This window comes from Lepisosteus oculatus, chromosome 14 (genome assembly GCF_040954835.1).
Source record: "Lepisosteus oculatus isolate fLepOcu1 chromosome 14, fLepOcu1.hap2, whole genome shotgun sequence".
In the NCBI taxonomy this organism is placed as follows: domain Eukaryota; kingdom Metazoa; phylum Chordata; class Actinopteri; order Semionotiformes; family Lepisosteidae; genus Lepisosteus; species Lepisosteus oculatus.
The window spans coordinates 56239632-56258922 of NC_090709.1; the positions used below are offsets into that span (position 1 = coordinate 56239632).

Below are 19291 nucleotides of genomic sequence, written 5' to 3' on the forward strand. Positions count from 1 at the left end.
TACAAATACTAGTGACATGGTGTAGCGGTGAGGCTTATTAATAAGGCAGAATTAAGTGTTTCTGAGCTTTCCCAAATTAGGCCTCATCTCTCTGTTCATCTCTGTGGTGCAGCCACAGAGAAACTATTCATGCAGGCTGATTTAAGGTTCCTTTGATAAGGACAGCTCCCAAAGGGGGATGCACTTAGCTAAGCCTGGCTATCATGATCAATGGTCATCCATTGGCGCCTATCTGTCTAGGGAGTGCCAGATGGACATCTGGACTACATTCCTAAGTGTCATGAGTAAGTGACTCATATCTCACCTTGATCAACCAATCAGGGACTGGTAGGGCCGAGTAACCCACGTGGGACTCTGATGCCCATGGAACTTTCAGCCAAAGAATGAGCTGAAGTTCCTCCAGGTAAAAACAGGCAACACAGAGAGCCTGGGAGATTCAGTAAGATTCAGGAGAATTCTGTGGACTGTTCTAAAGGAGAATTCCAGGGCAGGACGGCCTAGGAGCAGAAGGCTCCCAAGGCTAGGACATTCTCGCAGCGCACCTCCTGAGACTCAGCCCGGACAACCACGGAACGGCCAGTGTGTCCGAATGCCAGAACTTTCCTTTGTTCTAAGAGTCTAGAGCGGAGGTTGCCAGAGAGTAACCAGAGGATCCACCCGAGGTTAGCACCAGCAGCAGGCCTCGTGAACAGGTTGGAACTGTGGACAGCTGAATCACTATTCAGAACTAGCTCTTCATCAGGAACGAACCGGTCCTCTTCCTGACTTGCTGGGACCCACAGTCATCTTTTCTCCTGTGTGCAAACTTTGCTAGTTAAAGCCAACACTAACTAGCTGGTCAGTGAGCATCTGCAGCGCACCGTCGCAAGCCGCACAGCACAGCCTGGCACACAGCCAGAGAGCGCGGATTGGACAGCAACAGCCTGCAACTGTTTCTTTGAGCCCGCAGGAGATCTGAATCCCCAGAGATTGGATGAGTATTCAACTTCACTGCATTACTGCTCGAGAATTCAATTGTTATCCCAACCAGTTGATATCAATTTAATTCCTAAGAGTTATGTACTTGTTTTGAGTATCTAATGTAGAAGTTGTAACCAAGTTCATTTACGAAACGAATGACTGTACAGCATTCTTAATGAATGATATACTGAACATATGTCCTCTTGATATATGTAACTTTTTGTAACTGACTGAATATATACCTTTTGTATTCTGATAACCCTCTCGATAAGATCTGTTAGGTTTACATGCATATTCTATGTATTAATAAATGTATCCTCGTGTATTAGTACCTGTGTGTGTGCGTTGTTTGAGTTATGTCGCATGGTTGGACTCTAAAGCCATCAAAAGAATCAACTTTGTGATTTACTGCTACAATTAATAATTGTCTCAGTAAATGCCCAAACCCTACAGAACTGGTGCCTTCAGAGAGCCACTACATTACATTTTGGCTATGGCAACATTACAATGGCAATATATATATATAAAGACAAACACAAACTAATTACATGAACACGCTAATATTTAACTCAAAAACACACTTCGATTCAAATATAAGTTTCAAAATTTACAAGTTCTATATCTTAAAGAAAAAAATATTACAATGTGAAGTTAAGATGATTTTTGCTGTTCACCATTTGAAAAGCCTTGTGTAATTGTCCTAACAGTTAGAACCAGCATTTTATCATCTTCAGTGTCCAGACTTCTAGGCCCCCTGCCTTGCATATGCATTGTGTGCTCCTTTATTTCTTTTTCTGTTGCTGTTGGATGGGACTTCAGCACCACAGCTAGGAGAAAATTTTACAATATTAGTGCTCAGATAAATGATGATTAATCTCTTCTTGAATATAATCTCAAAAAAGAACCATTAAGGTTTACTAAGCTCAAAGCTTAATCAATGTATTAAGTTTAGCTCGCATCATAGTAATTGAGCAATTAAGTCTGTCCTAAGTAAAGAGTACCCAAAGTTTGAAAGTACAAGATAGAATAAGAGTACCTTAAATTGCTCTAGAAAGATTTGTGTCTCCCAGGCACCTCTTTTGTCATTGATCTTTCCGGCTTGTGCCAGCGAAGTTGAATTCCATCATCAGTTAATTTGTCATAAGTCTAAAAACCAAATTATCACTGAGCTTAGACATTTTTCAAGTAAGTTTCCACTCAATATTTATTTACTCAAATATTTAGGATCAAATGTACTACTGTAATCCTTATATTTTAAAAGAAAAGTTTGTAGTTTTACACCTTGCAAATTAAGTGGTTAACACATAGGTATCTATAAGCTAAATTTTGTGGATACTTAAACTTGATCAAAGTAAACATTTAATGTAAAAATATCTTAAAAATCAATAAGCTATACCTTGGCAACACTGCAAACACACTCTGACATCACTTCCACCTACTCTCCAAAGCTGGTTTATTTGGAAATAATATTATATTAGAAATAATATTAGAAGCTATTTTTACTACTGGGTCTTCATTAATCAACTAATCAGAGATACACATTACACATGACCATTCAATGGAATGGACACATTTTCACATATTAACTGCACTTTTCTGCAGTATTTGCTCAACCTTAGATTACAAAGTGACCACATGGAGCTTTTTTAAAACACTTTATTTTGGCATTAAAAGATAAGCAAGATTATACATTATAAACTAAAAAAAGAAAGTATGCCAGAGATGGATCATATTAATCAGATGTAGGCTGTCATATTATGACCTATTTGTAACCAAGAATACTAGTAGTGAATATTTTCTACACCACAGAGAGAATATAATATCATAAAAGCAGCAAGGACTCGCTTGTGTGTACAGAACTCTTCCACTGTGCTCAGCCTCTTGATGTGGAACTGGGAGTCCGATGGTTTTGTACACCTTCCCACATGCCTCAATTCATCTCTGATCTCTATAGGAGACTCAATACCCACTTCTGAAACTCTGAAATCATTCACATCTTGTATCAATATTTGAAAGGAATTTGGTCAGGATTTTCTTACACTATTGTTATATTAGCATTACTGTAGTGTTGCTAATGTGCTACATGTAATTTATAATCTTAAAAATTTTAAATTCCCACAGTTGTAGTTGATTTTGTGCCATTTATTGCTTATTAACATACTATTTTTCATTAAATTTATATTAAGTAAGACCTGATGCATTAAAATAGTATTATTATTATTTATACTTACTTGTGAAAAGAGGATTGCTGAGATTTTTGCAGATTTCTCCTTCGTTGAAAAACGTGATAGTATTTAACCAAAATGGCGACCAACGAATATCAGCAATGCATTTTGGTATATAACTGGAAAAGATGCAGTGTTAGATATGTTTTCAATTTCAATAATATATGCATTTATTAATGTTGTCGATATTACGGTTGTAATTTAACATTGATAATACATTGTGGCAATGTGTCCCCTGCTATGTGCTGATGTACAAATTTAACGCATGCAGTTAGTAAGGAAATGGTCAGTGTTTTAAGGTATTCTATTATATATAATTACATTATGGAATAGGATGGGGACAGGCCCTCAGAACTGGGCAAAAGGATTTTTGAACACTTTCGCTGACTTAACTTGCAACCTAAAAAATAGTTGTACATTGTCAACGGTCAGTAAACACTAACTGACACTAACACTCGGACTGTTTGATATGCAGGAGGGCTATCTGTCCAGTATCTACAGATACACGATAACTAACATTAACACAAATACCACTCATATTACAACAGTAACACTATCACTAAGACATACACTATCATTATCACTAACACTGTCACAAACTACTTATAATAACAGTAATGCTATTATTAAAAATAACACTACTACTACTGTTAATACTCTAACAGTAACACTATAATTATAATTGATATTAACATGAATATGAACATTAAAACTAAACTATCAGTAGCGCTATCATCATTAATACTCACATGAACACTAGCATTAAAACTACCAGTTGTACTGAATGAAGTTGTATGAATACACTAGTATTAGTATTTGTTGCTACCTGTAATCATTCATAGCCGTTCAGGGACGCCAAATATGTAATCATAGCCACTCAGGGACGCCAAATATGTAACGTTGCCATAGCCAAAATGTAAATGTAGTGGCTCCCTGAAGGCACCAGTTCTGTAGGGTTTGGGCATTTACTGAGACAATTATTAATTGTAGCAGTAAATCACAAAGTTGATTCTTTTGATGGCTTTAGAGTCCAACCATGCGACATAACTCAAACAACGCACACACACAGGTACTAATAAACGAGGATACATTTATTAATACATAGAATATGCATGTAAACCTAACAGATCTTATCGAGAGGGTTATCAGAATACAAAAGGTATATATTCAGTCAGTTATAAAGTGTTACACATATCAAGAGGACATACGTTCAGTATATCTTTCATTAAGACCGTTTCGTAAAGTGAACTTGGTTACAACTTCTACATTAGATACTCAAAACAAGTACATAACTCTTAGGAATTAAATTGATATCAACTGGTTGGGATAACAATTGAATTCTCAAGCTGTAATGCATTGAAGTTAAATACTCATCCAATCTCTGGGGATTCAGATCTCCTGCGGGCACAAAGAAACAGTTGCAGGCTGTTGCTGTCCAATCCGCGCTCTCTGGCTCCGTGCCAGGCTGTGCTGTGCGGCTTGCGACGGTGCGCTGCAGATGCTCACTGTTGGCTTTAACTAGCAAAGTTTGTGCACAGGAGAAAAGATGACTGTGGGTCCCAGCAAGTCAGGAAGAGGACCGGTTCGTTCCTGATGAAGAGCTAGTTCTGAATAGTGATTCAGCTGTCCACAGTTCCGACCTGTTTACGAGGCCTGCTGCTGGTGCTAACCTCGGGTGGATCCTCTGGTTATTCTCTGGCAACCTCCGCTCTAGACTCTTAGAACAAAGGAAAGTTCTGGCACCCGGACACACTGGCCGTTCCGTGGTTGTCCGGGCTGAGTCTCAGGATGGTCAGGAGACGCGCTGCGAGAATGTCCTGCCCTTGGGAGCCTTCTGCTCCTGGGCCATCCTGCCCTGGAATTCTCCTTTGAATTCCCTTTAGGATATTCCACAGAATTCTCCTGAATCTTAATACAGGCTCTCTGTGTTTCCTGTTTTTACCTGGAGGAACTCCCGTGGGTTACTCGGCCCTACCATTCCCTGATTGGTTGATCAAGGTGAGATATGAGTCACTTACTCCTGACACTTAGGAATGCAGTCCAGATGTCCATCTGGCACTCCCTAGACAGATAGGCGCCAATGGATGACCATTGATCATGATAGCCAGGCTCAGCTAAGTGTATTCCCTTTTGGGAGCTGTCCTTATCAAAGGAACCTTAAATCAGCCTGCATGAATAGTTTCTCTGTGGCTGCACCACAGAGATGAACAGAGAAATGAGGCCTAATTTGGGAAAGCTCAGAAACACTTAATTCTGCCTTATTAATAAGCCTCGCCGCTACATACCCATGACGTCACATCGCTCTTTGTGACGAACGCGAGACACCTAGACGCGCACAGTGACATGGCGCCTGTCGCCGTGGTTACCATACTTATGATTTATAAACACGGGAAAAACTGTTACAAACATTTATCAACTTGGAATATATATTTTTTTAGCTCTAGGATAGTTACCTAAATAATAATATGAATAATCATTGTTTAATTTCGGTTTTAACATTTTTTACACTAAACGCACTATGGTAATTGATCGATACAGTCTTTATTGACTGTTTTCTAGATATTTAAAACAGGGTCAAAAACAGAAAAAGAATCACTACTCACATATCGGTTAAGTTAATTGTTTATTCTACGGTTCTTCAGTTGAATTAATTGGTTTTCGATAGATAAATGATCAATAACTCTCCTCTGTGCGCTCAGCGTGCCTCCCGCGGTCTCGCGCTCTGATCCCGGCGCTCAGCTGGTGTCTGTGACGTCACAGCCCTCTTTCTGACAGAGCAGAGCGCGTCTCCGCTGGAGGAGGCTCCTGTCCGGAGCCCGGGGGTCTTTTCTTACAGATATAACACCCCCCCCCCCAAAAAAGAACACACCGGGCTGTGAAGACAAGTGAATCATAACAGTTGTAAAAGGAGAGCGACAAATCAAGGAATGAAATTCATTAAACACGAAAAAAAATAGTTAACTTCGCAGATTAATGTTACAAAGCGTACCCGTGTGGAGCAGTAGAGAACGAGCACAAGTCCCTGTAATAAGTGCTTTTAAATGTTTTAAACGAATCTTCAGAGTATAGAAGCCAGGCGGATCAAGAACCTGATCCTGGAGGTTAAAATGTGTATACTGGTTTTATTCCCAGCCTGCTCTCAGTTCCATAGGTAGTCTGATTATTTAAATTAACTGTATAACTGTTACAATAATTCATCTAATTGTAAATTTATAAGACTGTGAGACACTTGTGAGAGACCTATGAGAGCTGCTGATTCCCAGGGCTGGTGTGGAATCACACACAGACAGGTCTTCTTCTGTGTGATCTGAGTCCCACTGCACAGAGCTACAGACTGGTCAACTGGTCACTATTGTAGACACGGCCATTGGCCCATCGGCTACTAATAATCAATATACTGACCAGAGTGTCACTACTTAATAATTCCACACTCACTTGTGTTATAAAACATTTATAAAACATGTTTGGAGGCTGACATACAGTAAAGAAAGTAATACTGAAGGGCTGGAGGTCCTGGAAAGGGTTAATAGAAGCTTCTTGCTTCTGACCTGGAACAGAGTCCACAGCACCCAGATCAGTGACCTCTGAGCCCAGTTCACAGAGAGGAAAACCAGGAGCTCTTCTCTGTCACTAAGTGGCTGTGAGGAAGGAGAAAATGGGGAGATGTGACCTGAGTCCAGGCTGTTCTGTCTGATATTATTCATGTAGCAGCACTGATTGTCTGAATGTCCTCTGGTTCTGGATTGTCGGATAAAAAAAAGTATGGAGCTTCTGTCCGAGTGTGTCTGACCTGTGAATAATACATTATATACAGTATTGTAATCAACAAACGGCTAATCATCATAAAAAACACAACTAGTAAACTACAAATTCTAGTAACATGGCAATTTATATATAGTAATGACAAACACAAACTAATTACATGAACACGCTAATATTTAACTCAAAACCACATTTCGATTCAAATATAAATTCTAAAATTTACAACCTCTATATTTCCACGAAAATATTAATAATGTAGTACAAACGCTACTTTCTAATAAAGACAAAAATAAACTGTTTGTTTTGTGTCTCATGGCGATCCTCCTCCCGATCCTAATGAAATGTTTAATATGATCCCTCGAGGAAAAAAAGGAGTCAAGTTCCGCCTGGAATGATTGATGCCCCATCAAACATGTTGTAATATCCCCGGAAGTTTATATAGTAGAATCCTGGTTCATGGCTTATATTCAAGGTAAACAAGACTAAGGAAATGAGTTGGAAAGTTGATGTCGAAGTGGGATTTAAATCACCCGGAACAGTTCACTACATTCGGCAGTATGTGCCAGAGAGCAACTCCTAACATCCCTTCGATAGCTCAGTTGGTAGAGGGGAGGATTGTAGTGGAAACAGCTGTGGATCCTTAGGTCGATGGCTTGAAGAAAGGTGCTTTTTGTGTACTTTAATCAAAGAGTTAAAACAGCGAAACTTTTTCACTCAGACGTTGATCAAAAGCTCAATAAACGACGAAGCAGAGGCTATTGTTCCGAATTCAGCTCACGTCTGATTGTCTTGTTTTGGCCAAGATCTGATCTTTGAATTCAAGGACTACTCTGTCTGCTTTGTAATTCAAAAGTAGATACAAATGTCACATTTTTTGTAGATATAAAGGTGTTCTCTGTTTTCAAATGTTAGGTACTTAATTGGCTTTATGATTTGGTATTGATTTTATATCGTTTAAGTATCATATTATTAAGTTTGTGCTTTCTGTGTTTTTATCGTATTGTGAACTTATTTTTTAAACAAATGCTTACAAAGACAGACACGGCACACATCTGTTTATGCCAGCGGTGAATTGTACATTTTTATCAAGTACAAGCTACTACTGCACTTTTGGGAGAATAACAGTTTCGATATAAAGTGGCAAAAATATAAAAAGGGAATATACCCCAGACTGCATGTAAAGCTCTCGTTGTGACTGTTGTTTTATTTTTAGATAAAAATGGCGTACTGTGCACTAAATGTTGCAGAAACACAATCTGATATTTTAATAATTATTAATTTATTTATTATTAATTATTTATTTATTTAATAATTTGATAAAAATTGAGGCACCAGATCCAAATATTCAGTTCTGATTTTCTAAAGTGATATCTTCCCTTCCTCTCGTGGAAGTCACACAATGGGAGCAATTGTTTCTTTTTTTTTCACGTTGTGATTCAAAGACCCTCAGACGCACAGCAACCAAACCAGGATGGATTCTGCTGGGAACCAGACTGAGCTCATTCTCATTCCCTGTGCTGAAAACAGAATCAGCTCTTTGCCGAGCACTGTCTATAGCTGCTGGATGGTGCTCTGCGTCCTACTGCTCCAGCAATTCCTTCGACTAAAGAGAGACCACTTGGGGGCTTTTAACCTTTTCAAAGCTACAGGCAGGACTGAAGCTGGAGATATGAAGGCACCCGCTGGTACATCTTCTCTAACTTTCACAATCGCGACAGACTTCTCTTTAAAAAAAAGCAGATATAGCCCTGAAAAAAGCATTAGCTTTATCAGTTTTTACATTAATCGATTTTGAATCTAATTTTGATATTTGACATTTGATATAATTTTTATTGCATTTTACATAATAATTATAATAATAATAATAATTATTGTTTACACTTATACAGCACTTTTCTGGACACTACACTCAATGCGCTTTACAGGTAAGGGGAACTCCCCCTCCACCACCACCAATGTGCAGCATCCACCTGGATGACCACAGAGAGTCAGGACCTCAGTTTTACATCTCAGCCGAAGGACGGCGCCTGTTTACAGTTTAGTATCCCCATCATTATACTGGGGCATTAGGACCCACACAGACCGCAGGGTGAGTGCCCAGCGACAGAAACCAGATGGTACCGTGTGTCGGGCTTGGCTGCAAGCAGGACAATGATGTCACGGGGACAAAGTAGAGAAAATCAAAACGGTTCTATAAAAGACCTGTGTCAGCTGTCGGTTCGTACTCTGGACTCTAAATCCACCGATCCGATTTCAAATCTCTTTAATACCTGAGCTGCGGCTTCTTCCGAGTACTTATTCGTATAATTAGCACGAACTGCACAGGCTATGAATCAGACCATTTCAATTAATCTGATCAGTGTAGGACACGTTAATGTAGAATTATTAATAGGTTTGTTAGTTCAGGTTTACCCACCTGAACTAATGTAGAATTATTACTTGGTCTGTCTCTTGTTTGTATATAAATGAATGTTTCTGACAACTTAATGTTAGTTTTACGATGTAGGTCAGGCGTTGACATATGCACGAGTATACGAAATGTCTCACTCCTGATTCAACTCATGTTCTATAGGAGATTGGCAATTCCTCCTGTTTCTCGTACAACCATATCAGAACAGAAGCCCAAGTCACCCAGCTGTGATTTAAGATCGACTGGCATCTTTATCCCTTTTTTGTTCGTGATCATTATTTTCTTTAGTTATGATCAATATTGAACTTTTTTGAAATGAAATGACAATAATCAAACGTGCAGGCAGATTTTTGAAAAGTATTCGGAATTGACAGGGTGCCCCTTTGGAACAGTGTTCAGAAAATGTGAGAAAATGAAAGTTATGTAAGCTCTCACACAAAGCATTGAAGATTGGAATCTGAGTGTAAAAAAGCTACCCGTCTCCCAATGATAGGCAGGGATACACACCATGACTCGAATAGACTCAGCGAACTTTAACACCTATGATATTACGAGTGCTTTGCACGTGTCGAACTTCAAGAAGGAACTACTACAACAGTTGTGGACATAATTCAATACCACCGGCAAAGTCCAATGCTGGCAACTTCTGAGAAAATAATGTTCACTCATGGAATTTGGTCTTTGAATGGCTGGCGGGAAAATTCATTTATCCTCCTGTTGCACCCTCAGCTGAAACATGTTAAAATAACAACGCAGATTTGTTGGAGAACCTGACAAGAATTATTGGGTTAGCACTGTATGTATTCTTGTATATTTACTTAAATTTTAATATAAATGTAAACATGCATGCTGTATAATCTATTGCAATTTTAAAATATGTTAGCTGAGGATGCGAGGGGGGCTATTATACCTTGTGAAACAAGCAAGGAACTGTAAAAAAGGCTGGTATTTGAATAAAATTGGCAATCACAAGAAAACCACAATTTATGTGGTATTATCATCAATATCCTTCAAAATCTACGTTCAAATGAAGGATTTGAAGAAACTATGAAAAAAGCAATAGTAGTAGCAGAGGATTTTGATTTTTGCTCTTCAAGTCAGTAGATCACCGTAGAGTTGCACCCCTACAAACAGCACAAAGGATGAAACTCACCTCCTTCGTTATTGCTATGTTTGTGCCGGTGAAAGTAGCGTTTGTGCTATTGAAAGCATCTCGGCAGATGAAGGTGCAGTCACTTCCACATGTCATGATATCATTAGATCCGACGACAAGAGCTGAAGCCTCCGGCATTTTCCAAGTCAGCAATGTGAGGAAGATGGAGCTGGTGGAAGGTAGCGTGGCCGAGCGGTCTAAGGCGCTGGATTTAGGCTCCAGTCTCTCTGGGGGCGTGGGTTCGAATCCCACCGCTGCCAAATGTTAATGTTTTAAGACCTGCAATACGATCAGTAAAAGCGCTTTTTGTTAGGCTGCGGGAGATGTTTAGAGATAGACTTTCTAAAAGACAGGCTTAACATCAAGGCAGAAAAAATATTTTGTTTTCTCAACAGAAATTCTCTTTGGCACATTCAGCTTTATGTAGGGAACAATATCTGCCGAGATCACTTTTGAGGCAGTGCACATGATAGTGTACCGGCAAGTACATTTAATATTGGCTGTGGTGGTGAGCTGCTTTTGTCTGTGAAACTTTTAATTCTTCACGCCGAATCATTGGCAGGGGTAAAGCTTATTAAATCTTTGAACATAGCGCTCCATCAGAAGTACTTTGTTCGTGATCAAAAGAGATCAGAGGATTAACTTCATGAATTCACATAGCATACCTTACAGGAAAGATTTAAAAGGGGAATTGATTGTGCTTCCTGATGTTGTTCCTGTGGTTTCTTTGGATACAAAGGTGAATGTTCTTTGACGTTCTGCTAGAGTATCCACTGGGTGGGTTTTATCGATTAGCTCAGATAGGTCATCAGTGCTCCGTCTCCGGAAAATAATCAGCACTGTTTTTTCCTGTGCTGTCTTTTAAAACATATAAGATCACGAGTTTACAGATTTCTCCAAATAACAACTATACATTTTAACCCAGCGGTTAGCATTCCTTCAATCCAATAGTTTTACTCTGGGTTAAAAGCAGCGCAATATACAGAGAGATGATATTCAAATATTTCAACGTTCTGTTGGATTACCTGTATGGAGATATCGCTCAGAATTCCTAATATGATTTTGAGTTCAGTTTTGCTTTACTACTTTCAGAGTCTTTTATTGACCTTGCTGAAGCAGAGAAGTGACATAATCACAAATGCGACCTACCTGTGCTGCTGTTTCTGGTTAATAATTATTATTGCGAGGAAAAAAAAACAGCTTCTTGCATTAAGAGCAAGAGCAACCAACGCGCTCTCTTGTTGAGTTGGGTTTTTTCCGTGGTGCTCTTCCTCGGATGCAAAGTTATTTGGCGAGCAAGGACCTCTGAGAAGGAGCCTGAATCCGTCAAGAACTCTGAAATTCTAATATCGCACTACCGTCTTGTGTACAGAGATCTGCTTCTTCCTTTTTGAGTGTTTTGTTGTTTAAGAGCACACTTCCTACCTCGAATGTTAGTTTCACGATATGTGTTACCAGATCACAGATCATCTTGAAAAGATTTGGGGATGCACTGGCTCAGTTATTTGAAGGAACCTATACCACCAACGCACTTCTGAGAAGCACCTGCACATTTTCGCAATCCTCTCTCTCACCTACAAAGTTATGAAGACACAGATGACCAACAAAAACTAATTTGATTCACTCAAGGCTTCACTCTTCTGTTGTGATGTCGTTTTAATTAGTGTTAGCTGTGATGAGGTGTTGTTTCTGTCTCTTAAAGTTTAAGAGTCTGCTCCTTTCTTCCTGGTATAGAAATAACATGTTCCATCTTTGTTTACAAACACCACTGTAAATTATTTGTCCATCTCTAAAGCCTGTGTGTATTGACAAGGCAATTCAAAAGCACATATTAAATAAGAACACGATCCTTCTTGTTACCATTCACGTGGTTGGAGCATTGTTTCGCCCTTTAACGTTCTTCTACAATATTTACAAAAGGGCTTTATCACTGGAGTTGTGTGCATCGGTCCATGAACATCAGCTGTACTGCTGTTTTTCTATGCGTAATTTAATCACAAGCACTTAAAAGATGCAAAAAGGTTTCAAAGAAAACATAATTGAAATACAGTCGAGTAAGGAGGTAGAAAAACGCACTCCCCCGTTGAAGAATCAACCACCGTCGCCCATGTGACTGGATATAAAAATAAATTATTCATTTCAATTATTCATGAAGGGTGGATTGTGGTCAGTGAACATATGCACATCTTTAAGTCAGTTCCACCATCTGTGCAATAGGGGATGTAGCTCAGTGGTAGAGTGCATGCTTTTCATGTATGAAGTCCTTTCAATCTCTGGCATCTCTAGATGTCTTAAATTATTGTGCTCACATTGCAATCTTCTGTTGAGTAAGAACTCTTTGCTCGTGTTCATAGAGAGCCAGGTTTACACAATTAAATTCAGTCACACACGAAGTGCTACAGTCTTGCTCTGCTGTTTTAAATGTACCTCCAAAGCATTTCGTTCTGTTAACTACCAAATGATTTGAACTAATTTTACGTCATATTCAGGAAATCCAGAGAAGGTCATCAGACTTTTAGTGGCTGTTGAAGAAAACACCTGTTGAATCTCACCAGGGATTTCTTGAGAGATCATTCAGCGAGCAAGTCCTCCCTCTGGACTCCAAACATTTTGGGTTAAACCGTTATTCACATACTCTAACGAAGAGAAACGTTAGTGTCTTCCGGTGTGTGAGCCCATTTCTCAAAAAAAAAGTTATATAAATTGAATTGTTCTACTTTTTAGGCTTGCATAGTCTTATTCATATTTCAGTTAAATCTTTTTTTCTGTAGTAACATCAGTTGATATTAATATTAGCCCTGATTTATAATTGTTTGTAATGGTTGATCTTAAGTAATTTTGTAATTAGTTTCAGTTTTGAAAAATCATGCAGAGAAGCTACCAAAACTGGTAATGTTCATATAATGTGTAATGCAATAGCAGCATTTTGGGTTGAAAACAAAAAGTATATCTTGGTATGAATCCTAACACTTCATAGGCAGCATTCTAGGACTTCTCGCTTCAGATAAAGTTGTCAATACATCATAGATTTCTACTCAATCAATATCAGCAGTGTTATCGCTACCGAATGCTAAATATAGATCCTGGCAATACTTCGTGAGATCTTCGTAAGAAAATCCAAAATACTACGGAAGGAATCGAATTTATACGTTTCTTTGGATCGAGAAGATGATCATTATGAGACTCAAAACATGCCTGTCTTTTCTTTTTTCGAGGACAAATGAATTATTGAGGTGTAAAAATGGGTTCAAAACCAAAATCACCTGCTATTGCTGCTGTTTCTTCAAATCCTTCAACTGATCATCGATATCGAGGAATAATATATAGTTTCTTCAAATCCTTCAACTGATCATCGACATAGAGAAATAATATTATACAAATTGTGGTTTTCTTTTAATTGCCAATTTGACTGTAATTACATCTTCGTTTACAGATGTCTTGCATGTATCACAAGGTATAATAGTCGTCGTGCGTCCTCAGTTAAAATGTTTTAAAAAGTACGACAAAAGTACAACATTTATGGTTACATCCATATTAAAATGAAGGTAAATATACCAAGATATTAAAATACAATTGTACAGTCCTAACTTAATAATGCCTGTGAAGTTTTCCAACAAATCCGAACTGTAATTTTGAAATATTATAGCTGAGAATGAAAAGAGAGTACAAAGATCAAATTCAATGAGTGAAAATGCACCAGTAGTTCTCTAAACTGAGTTTCTTCCCTGAAATGACTTGCTTGCGAAGCACCAAGCAGCCTTGAACAGTTCGCGGAAATCAAATATACAGTACAGATGGATTCAGAGTGTGCTTTCCAACTTTTGTGCAACATTTTCCTTTGATAGGGCAGAGTTGTCTTCACAATCTGGGTTAAATAAAAAGGTGTGTCATCAGTGTTAAACAGCTTTCCTTCTTGGGGAACAATGGTTGTGTTCCATATTTTTAACTATTTTGGTTTCAAGATCGCAATTTAGTGTGAAACATAAAAGCCAGCTGGATAAGCTTGATTAATTTCCCTCACGGGATCAATAAAGTATCTATCTATAAATCTCTTACATGTCATTTACAATGACCTTTCAACTAATAGCCCGTGCAGGGATCAAACCCCAGCTGTTGGTACGAGTTGCATAAGGCCCTGTAACGCGCAGATAAGAAACTAACCTCTGCTTCTTCATTATATACACAGTGAGCTATATATGCGAGCTTACTGACCCCTGCGGGCTCTGTATTTGATTGCGGTGGAGACCGGCTGTGGAGATAAAGTGAGACGGGTGTGTACATTAAAAGGCTCATAGCGTCCCTGGAAGGGCTCAAACCACCACCCTTTTTGTTAACAACCGAGCCACAAAGACTCATGTACAGCTTAACACTCCTCGGTCTCAGTGAAAGTGATACACTCCGTAAAATTTCAGGAGATAAATTTTTAAAGGAAAATCACCAACAGTGGCCGAGATCTACTGGAGTTTTTCATTCTATACTGCGATTTCTGTAGGGTACTCTGTGAAAATATGAGTTTTGACGAGAAGGGATGGACATATAAGGTCAGAAGGCTTGGGGAATTGAACTTTAAGGTGAAGACTGCGGGTTCAGTAGCAGCAAAACCTCATCAGTATCAGTTGACTCTGATATACTTTGAAAATGAACTTGGAGATTTAGAGTCAGACGTGCTACCGTTGCACCATGGGGTACTTAATTAAAAAAAATAGAAAAACAGTCAGTGTTCCTGGATCTGTTATTGAGAACAACACCTGCACATCAGCTGCGCATGAAGAATAAAATGTGGTCTGGGATGAAGAGACTCTCTTCAGAAGAGCGGCGCTCTTCACAGAATTTTTTGTGAAGCTGATTTGTCTCCTTTCGGGAATTCAAATTAGCTGATAGTCGTGACCTCGTGGTGCAAAGGTAGCGTGGTCTGATTAAAGATCAGAAGGCTGCGTGTTCAAATCACATTGAGGTCTACTTTTAGTTTTTCAGGTTCTGCTCGTCCTGAACACAGAATTCACACCATGCAGTTGAGTTCTATCTGTACACCACATAGATAATCTAAACAAAATAGAGCCCTACTGGACATACAGTTAGGATCTCACACAGCGAATACCCTTGAACACAAGAGAGAAAGCACAGTTCACATCTGCGAAACATCACATCCGTCTTTAGAGACAGCTACATCAGAGAATGGGATCCCGGAAGTTTCAAATAACTTCTTTTAATACAGGTTCAAGCAAACCTGAAAGTTAGGGAGTTTCCGGACACTTTTGTTTTATTAAAAAGTGTCTGAAGCCTGAAAATGTAATTTGAAAAAAAAAACGCTATTGGACATTAGCAGGTACTTTTTGTAACGATTTGCTATTTCATGCTGGAAAACAAAGGAAACAGACCCAATGTTTGCTTTCAGGTGCGGTTCATTACATAATAGACATCTATTACTGTGGAGCTTGAATAAAATTTACACGAGCCAGGTAGAAGTCGGACCTACAATCTTATGATCCAAAATCAGATGCGTTATTTATTAAACTGCTGGTATTTCACATAACCGGAATTCCCCCATAGTGTGCTCAGTGTCGCTACTAGTAATATACCGCCCCGTCTAAAATTTCAAAGTGAGAAACATGTTTTCTGATTTTTTATGAGTTTTAAAATATTATCTCTTTAAATCACACAAAGGGTTTATGTTTCGCACTGAAATTCCGATTGATTGAGAATTCAAAGAAAGACTGTTTTCTTCCACAACACCGTATAATTATCACATCCACCAGACTCTCCAACTTCTCCAGACCTTGCTGGGTGAGCATTTGCTCCGATAAATTAGGTCACGTATCATGTTAAATCACTTCTTCTCAACACAACACTTCCCGGTCCACGTTTTCTCTATGAAAAAAAGACATTTTTCCCTTGCACGATTTCTAGTTTTTTATCAAAGCGTACAGAAATAAAAAAGAAGAAGAAATAATGTTGCAGAAGAACTTTGTCGCCCTTGTTAGATGTCAAACGCATTGGACATGAAAAATGCCAGATAAAAGCCAGTTCTCTTCGTTTCTCAGTGTCGGGGCTGCTACTGTATGTAAAAGAGGCAATTTGCTCTGAGAGCAGGTTCAGCGCTTTCTGAACGCAGATGTCTCAGAGCGGTGTGTCCAAGTGGCTGTAAAAGGTGATGGTTGTCCTGTCAGTGTAGCCTAGTTGGTTAAAGTGCCTCTTTATTGAACAACAGAACTGTGGTTCAAATCCCAGCTGTGTATTTCTTCCTATCTTGTAGTACAGAACGTACCATTTGGGGCACTCACAAAGGGCTTGATTTTGTTAAATGCATGTGTTCATTTCCTTTCAAAAACTTGTTTTTGATGAAATTCACACAGCTTGCGAAACATGAAATTCAATTCTTGGTTATCAGTGCAGAAGAAATATTACCGGCTGGCAAAATAAACGGTAAGAGATTTTTTTTTTTGATTCGAGAAAAGACTCCACCAGTCAGTCTCTGTGGTGCAATCGGTTAGCGCGTTTGGCTATTAACTGAGAAGTTGGTGGTTCAAGTCCACCCAGGGATGGGTTTCTTCTGCGATGTAAACATTGTTTTCGCATAGGTCGATTGGATTTCTCAGCTAAACCATAGCCATTTTAATATTTGTAGGAAATGTGACTGTTCAACACTTGTCAAAAATGTCCAATAATGCCCAACATCGCAACTCCCCAGAAAACCATATTCACCCAAGAAAAATGATCGTCGAATCGTCATTTATACTCCCATCACATCTTCTGCTGAAATATTTTAAAAATACAATGCAGATTTGTTTGAGAACTTGACAAGCATTGTTTTGTTAGCACTGTGCAGTTGGATTTTGATATTTGGACATATTTACCTTAATTTTAAACTGTAAATACTGTACAATCTATTGTAATTGTGTTGTAATATTAAAATATGTTAGCTGAGGATGCAAAGGGGTGAAAGGGAAAGGTCAGAGGGTATAGTAACAACAAAGTTAGGATTGGTGGAGGTGGTAGGGGTGTTGATGGTTTTTCTCTGTAGAGGATGATTGAATTTTTTATCCTTCTCTGAAGTGAGAAACTGGAAGAGTGCAGTTGAGAGAACTGATGAGGTTAGTTATAAAAGGAAGTTGATGTGGAGCTGTTAGCCGTAAGAATTCCTTAATGTCTTTGATGTTGTCATCAAAGATAAACTGCAGTCAGCAAAGATAAAAAGAAAATTATCTTTGCATACTGCCCTGTCTTTCTAACACCTGAAGAAGGCTCCACGGCCAACACATCGTGTTTCCTTTCTTCTCTTTTCAGCATGGAATAACCCTTTACTTGTTCCTTTGCAGCCTACGCATGCTGACGCAGCTACTCACCTGATATTTAACATTCCTATAATCACAACTATGAATGTCCACTGTGGGTATTTTTTCCATGATTATTTATTCTGTCATTGAAGCATATTTTATGTCATACCGAAGTGTCATAATCACCGAAAATTTTTTTTTTTCATTTAGAAAGTCAGAAAATGATAAATCACTATGAATTGCATTTAGCCTGTTCTGATCTAGATTTTCTATATACTTTAACATGCCATGTTCACAATGTCACAACTCAGAAATGCAACAGTGAAGTGTTGTAATTACCAATGTACATAGTGTTGGAACATTGAGATGTTTTGGTAATGAGGAAGGAGGGACATGCCATGTTCACAGGGTCATATTTGAAAAAATGGTACTGTAAAATTTCCTATAGCTCAGGATTTTGATAGTCTGTTCCATTGTCTCTCACACCTCAGTGTCATAATTTTTAGATGTTTTTATAACCAGGGGGTAGGTTTATAGCAAGAAGCAGAAAGTGCCATCACCCGTTGCTCATCCTCGGTTAACCATATATTCTGATATGCCATGTTCTAAATGTCCCATTTATATTAAAAAGTTCTTGTAAAATGCAAGATTTTAAGACTTTTTTTGATCAGAAGGCAAGGTCGTGGTAAAAATGCAGAAAGTGCCTGTGAACTTATGTTTTGCCTTTGTCTTATTTACTTATTGTGTTTGTGTTATTGTGAGTTTTGAAAATTGATTTACAATTTTCTGAAATGTGTTTCACACAAAAATTATATTTGGATAGTCACTACTTACATATTCCCATTTACTGAGGATAAATACAGTAATCCATCCTGATTAGTACTTTTAAAAATTACTGTAAAGAGCCATCTACAGGCGAAAGGCGGCATAACATCACAGCAGCAGCATTTAAGGCAGAAGAAGAAGCTGGCGAATAAGAAGCCAGCTTCAGCCTCGTTAATGCAATACCATTGGGTGAGGTGGAAAAATATTTCTTGCTCTGAATCCTAACATTTTTATAGGAGGTGTTCTAGTACTTCTTGCCTCAGATAAAATTGCCAATACACTTAATTTCTACTCCATCAATATCAGCAGCGTTATCGGTACTGAGTCCTAAATGTACGTCCTGTCATAATATAAAATGTCAAAAGTTTCGACTGCATTCAACTGATCAAATTTCTCTTCGATGACAGTTATAATTTTATCCAAAATACATCCGAAACAAATTTGCACTGTTTTTTTTTTTTAATCCAGAAGAGCATCATCATGAGACTCAAAACATACCTGTTTTTTCTTCTTTCCAGGAGGAAGGATTGTTCAGATTCAAACATTGGTCCAAAATCAATGTACTCTCCTATCGCTGTTGCTTCTTTAAATCCTTCATTTGAACGTCGATATTGAGGGATGATATCGTACAAATTGTGGTTTTCTTTTAAAGCAAATTATATTAAAATATGAGCCTCTGTTA

General features: G+C 38.4%; 1 non-coding gene across 1 annotated transcript; it reads left to right on the forward strand.

Annotated features, from left to right (window-relative positions):
* Positions 1-10688: 10688 nt before the first annotated feature.
* Positions 10689-10770, forward strand: trnal-uag (transfer RNA leucine (anticodon UAG)). Its single transcript has one exon. It is a non-coding gene; the product is annotated as a tRNA-Leu (tRNA).
* Positions 10771-19291: the final 8521 nt, after the last annotated feature.